The following is a 6,000-nucleotide window of genomic DNA, read 5'->3' as shown; positions in this document are numbered from 1 at the left end:
ACTTCTTCATGGCGATTGTGAGTTTATTTTCTTTTTCTTGTTTATCTCCTTCGCCAATCTTGATGAGAGTTTCCCATATTTCTTTAGCAGTAGCACACTTTCGGATCTTCGGAAATATTGTATCATCAACGGCTTTGAATAGAATATCCTTGGCAATATTGTCAAGATTATTCCGTGTTCTATCATCTGATGTCCATTCCGGTTTTGGCTTTTGTACGTACTGTGGAGCATTTGGGGATATAACAAACACCGTATTGATTTTTAATATTTCTATAGAGCCAGTGGAAATAACTTCCCACATTTCATCGTGTAAAGCCGATAAGTGTACCTGCATACGAACTTTCCAATCATCAAATTTATCAAGTGAGAATAATTGATTTTGAGCTAAATCTTTCTTCATCATCATCACGAGAGATATGAAAGATTAATCCAATTCACACACTTTGTAGAATGGATCAGCATAGCACTAAAAAACAGTTAACCCAGTTGGGCAACGTGTTTTAATACTAAAGGTTGGTATAAACTGACTCAAATAGGCTACAGGCTCTGATACCAATTGTTGGTCCCAAAAGAGGTAAGGTGAAAGTCTAGAGGGGGGGGGGGGGGGTGAATAGACTTTCAAACTTTTTCGCACAGCACAACAATTGCTAAGCCAGAGATAAACCAAAACTCTTAACTAGATTGTTAGAGTATGGTGCACAGTGGAATTAAATAAAGATAAAGTGTGTGTGAGATTGTGTGAGCAGTATATCTCGTGTAGAGCAATTATGTAAAGAGCAGTAAGTAAAGAAAGCAGTAAAGAACACAAGACAATTATAGTGGTTCGCGAGGTGGTGTAATCCTCCTACTCCACTTGCTCTTTTCTCCAAGAGCAATTCACTATATCTACCACTTCTTGGTTCCAAGATACAATGAATTTCCGTGATCTAGTGCTTTGATCACAAAGCCCGCACTAATCACGCCCAGTGACACCACACTGCTGCTTCGGGTTTCACGTCGTCGCGCTACTCTCCCAGGATTTCACGACTCCGCGTTACTTTCCCCCCATCTTCCACACTCCGGTAGAAACGTATCCCGTGATCTAGTGCTTTGATCACAAAGCCCGCACTAATCACGCCCAGTGCCTCCGACACTGCTGCATCGGATCTCATAGCTCCGTGTGACAATCCAGGATTTCACAGCTCCGTGCTACTTTCCTCCCTTCTCTTGTTTTGCTCCAAAACAAGTGTTGTCTTGCTTCCAACTTCTGAGACTCTGTAGTTGATCTTCAATGATGCGCAGGTCTCTTTGATGAAGATAAACACTCTGGAATGATTTCTCTTGATAGCTCTGAGTGTTTTTTCTATTTGAATATATCAAGTAAAGCACTTGATTTTTATGCTCTGTTTAGCTCTGCTTTTTGAACTCTCTGAATATTTTCTTTTAAGCTCTCTGAGTTCTTTTTCTTTTCTCACTTCTCACTTGAAGATTTTTGGTATGCCCTGTACCAAATGAGATTTTTGCTCTATTGCTCTTTTAAGTCTTTGTTCGTGTTCTCTGCTCTATGCTCTTCACAAGTTCATGATCTTCAAGTCTTCATATCTTCATCATTTTATAGCTGGTAATGAGAATCTGTCCATTGGAAAGAGACGCTCTCATTTTTGAAATCTTGTATCTTTTTGTCAGAGATCTTATCTTATCTTCTGCAAGGATGTCAGAAAGGATAAGCTAGCCGTTTGAGAGCTTGAACTTCATGCGAATGGTTTCCCAAACTTCATCTGGTATTCCTCTGGTTTTACGTTGAGTGGAAATATCTGGGTGTAGAACGGCTTCTCTGATTAGCTCTGAAGTGGTCCTTGTATCTTTGGGATTTAAAAATATTCTTCAATTTAATCCCATACTAGTTAAACTAGTATTTTTCCTTGTGAGAATATTTTTACTGTAAGTTCATCTTCATCTTCTTCATTCTCACGTCTGAGTGTTCTCAGACTTCAAACTGGCTTTGAACTTCCTCCCAATTTGAATTTCTCCATTGTAATTGACACCCAATTTCAATTGACTTGTAATTGGCACCCAAATTTGAATTTCTCCATTGTAATTGACACCCAATTTCAATTGACTTGTAATTGGCACCCAATTTGAATTTCTCCATTGTAATTGGCTCCCAATTGACTTCTCCTGGTGCCAATTGACTTTGACTTGCAATTGGCTCCCAAACTTCTCCTGGTGCTTTCAATTGCTTCCCAATTTGAATTATTGACTTGACTTCGAAATTGGCTCCCAGACTTCTCCTGGTATTGAATTTTGTCTCAATTCAACCAATTTGAATTATTGACTTGACTTCGAAATTGGTTCCCAGACTTATCCTAGTATTGAATTTCAACCAATTTGAATTATTGACTTGACTTCGAAGTTGGCTCCCATACTTCTCCTGGTATTGAATTTTGTCTCAATTCAACCAATTTGAACCCCTGGTATTGAATTTGGTCTCAACCCCTGGTATCGAAATTGGCTCCCAGACCTCTCCTGAATTCAATTTGATGTCTTCTTCGAATCAGGAATTTTGTCTCAATTCAATTTGATCTCGGTCTCGTGTGAAACTTGCTCCCAAATTCAATTTGATGTCTTCTTCGTCTCATGTGAAACTTGCTCCCAAATTCAATTTGATCTCGGTCTCATGTGAAATTTGCTCCCAAATTCAATTTGATGTCTTCTTCGAATCGGGAATTTTGTCTCAATTCAATTTGACCTCGGTCTCATGTGAAACTTGCTCCCAATTTCGATAATTTCTCTGAAACTAGCTCCCAATTTCAATTGTTTAGTTTCCAGAGATGTAATCCTTGACTAGCCGCAGGTATATTTAACACTGCTTTACAATGTCTTGGATGTCTTTAATTTCTGCCTTTTATCTAGATATCCTCTCTAAGCTATTTTAGCAAGTTGGATAGGTGCCACTATTTTGTTATTTGTGTAATTGTGTCTTGACTAAGGCATTATTTTAAAATATCATGATTTTTGTATTTATTTAATATTTGTATGAAGGAATGTTCATGAATAATATTGCTATTTAGTTTCAAGAAAAGAAAATGGTTAATTCTAGATTTCATCTTGTGATTTCAATACTTTAAGGTTTGGATTACTTCATTTTAAGTTTTGGTGTATTAGAGAGTTCTATTAGAATTTAATGTGGTGCAATAAAGTTAATTCTTGCTTTGCTTACTTTTTTATTGTTAGCTTTGCTTTCCTTTGTAGCATTTCTCTTTGCCTCTCTAAGAGCTTGCATCTTCTCTTCCTTGCACAAAGTTTAACAGTTGTATGGCATATCGAACAAGAATGTAGCTGCAATTCCTTTCTCTTCCCTGCACAAAGTTTAACAGTTTTTTTTTTTTTTTTTTTTTTTTTTTTTTTTTTTCTGTATTTGGTTTACATCCCCATTAGAAAAGTAATTTACATGCGCATGCATTTTCTTTTCCTATCAACCTCTTCATCCAACTCTTTCCTAGGCATACAAATGTAAACAAAAACAGGAAAATGTAAAGGTTATCAATTTCAAGAAATATTAAACTCATTTTTATTGTATTTAGAATAATATGCATTTTTTTCTTGCTTGTTGCTTGTGTGTGGTGTGATGATTGTAAAACTATAACAATAGGCATGGAATGATTTAACCAATACTTTAATCGGAAGCGTTAAAGTACTAACCTGATTCCATGAGAGAATGATGAAGCTTTCAACCCTTTCTTCTTCACAACTTCTTTATGCAAGTTTTTAGAGTGTTTTTCAGAATACTTTTCCCTCTGGTCTTTCACGTTAGTTTTCACAGTGATAGGATAGGAAAATGCTTATACCCTTTTATATTGCCTTCTTTACATAACTTACATTCCAATATTGATCATTGGAATTTTGGCAATAATGGCCATAAACCAAATATTAAGTAGGCTTAAGTAGCCCTATTGAAAGCCAAAGAGAGGGGAGTAATAACCCCTTGATCCGTTACATATTTTATTCCCATTACCTATCACAACGGGATTTTAATTGTCCAGACCACTTTAATACATGGACCACAATAACATTAGAATAAAATATTCTAACATTCTCCCACTTGGTCCATGTGTATCATTGATGCATTAGGATAACTTTAATTCGCGAAATATCCCAAAACATCAATGAACCTTTACTCAAATTAAAGTTAGTTAGATCATGGCGGTCGCACGTTATTTGAACAACATGTTCCCTTCCATGCATCATAGGTCAACTTTAATTTCGATACTGACAACCATAGGTGCAAACAGAGATATAACATTAATTGAATTCAACCAAGTCAATATAGCATAAAACTGAAAACCAAAATTACAATGATAACAAGGCTCTATGCAAAATTCCCATAATCTCCACATGACAGGAGAAGACTTTCGGTGCTAAACCTTTGGTCAAAGGATCAGCAACCATAAGTTCATTTTTGATATGCCAAATTGACACTCTCTGTTTCTATACTTCTTCTTTAACTGACAAGTATTTCAATTCCATATGCTTAGCACCCTTAGAGTACTTGTCATTCTTAGAGAAGAACACTGCTGCGGAGTTGTCACAATAAATTCTCAAATGTCTAGAAATACTGTCAACTACTTTAAGCCCCGAGATCAAATTCCGCAGCCATAGTCCATGATTTGTGGCTTCAAAGCATGCCACAAATTCTGCCTCCATAGTGGAAGTAGCGATGACTGACTGCTTCGCACTTTTCCAAGAAATTGCTCCTCCAGCTAATAGGAACAAATAACCAAATGTAGATTTTCTTGTATCTACACACCCAGCATAGTCTGAATCAGAATAGCCAATCACTTCAAGTGGATCTGACTTCCTATATGTAAGCATGTAATCTTTTGTGCCTTGTAGATATCTTAAAACCTTCTTCGCAGCCTTCCAGTGTTCTATGTCGGGATTACTTTGATATCGACCCAACATACCAACAGCAAAGCTGATGTCTGGCCGAGTACAAGTCTGTAAATATCCCAAACATCCAACCACTATTGCATAAGGTATACCTTCCATTTGCTTTTTCTCAAGTTCATTTCTGGGACATTGAGCTAAACTTAATTTGTCTCCTTTCTGCATTGGAACCACTCCTGGAGAGCATTTATCCATCTTAAATCTTTCCAAGATCTTGTTAATGTATCCTTTCTGAGACAATCCTAATAATCCTTGTGTTCAATCTCGGAATATCTCTATTCCAATCACATAGGATGCCTCACCCATATCCTTCATTTCAAAGGTCTTGGAAAGAAATACTTTAATATCACGCAACATGGCCTTATCAATTGCAGCAAGTAAAATGTCATCAACATATAAGACCAAAATAGCAAACTTGCTCCCACTGATTTTCATGTAGATACACCGATCAACAGTATTTTCCACAAAACCATAAGATGTAATAATACTGTCAAATTTAATGTACCACTGTCGAGAAGCTTGCTTAAGTCCATATATTGACTTTTCTAATTTACACACCAAGTGTTCCTTTCCTGTGGTAAAAAACCCTTCTGGTTGGTCCATATATACTTCTTCCTCTAAATCACCATTTAGAAAGGCAGTTTTAACATCCATTTGGTGAAGCTCTAAATTGTAATGAGCCACCAATGCCAAGACAATCCTTAACGAGTCCTTCTTAGAAATTGGGGAAAAGGTCTCGTTATAGTCGATGCCACTTTTCTGAGTATAACCCTTGGTAACAAGTCTAGCTTTATACCTTTCGATATTACCGTTAGAGTCGCGTTTGGTCTTAAAGACCCATTTGCACCCGACTCTTCTTGAATTTTCAGGTAATTCTACAAGGTTCCAAACTTTGTTGACTTTCATAGATTTCAACTCATCTTTCATGGCATCTAACCATCTTTCAGAACTGTCACTTTCAATGGCTTGTTTGAAAGAAACTGGATCCTTATCAATGCTCAAATCATTTTCTTGTTCAGCAAAATATATCACGTAGTCATTAGAAATGGCAGGCCTCCTTTCCCTTGTAGAGCG

The 6,000-nt window shown here is 36.8% G+C and overlaps 1 long non-coding RNA gene across 1 annotated transcript in view; it reads right to left on the bottom strand.

Moving 5' to 3' along the window:
• Positions 1-208: 208 nt before the first annotated feature.
• LOC109187111 overlaps positions 209-6,000 on the bottom strand; it is a 29,130-nt gene continuing 23,338 nt past the window's right edge. The window contains exon 3 of the long non-coding RNA XR_002055226.1: positions 209-220. This is a non-coding gene — a long non-coding RNA (uncharacterized LOC109187111). The remainder of the gene's footprint in view (positions 221-6,000) is intronic.

This window comes from Ipomoea nil, unplaced genomic scaffold (genome assembly GCF_001879475.1).
Source record: "Ipomoea nil cultivar Tokyo-kokei standard unplaced genomic scaffold, Asagao_1.1 scaffold1416, whole genome shotgun sequence".
NCBI classification, from domain to species: Eukaryota; Viridiplantae; Streptophyta; class Magnoliopsida; order Solanales; family Convolvulaceae; genus Ipomoea; species Ipomoea nil.
This window is presented reverse-complemented; position numbering and strand designations above follow the sequence as displayed.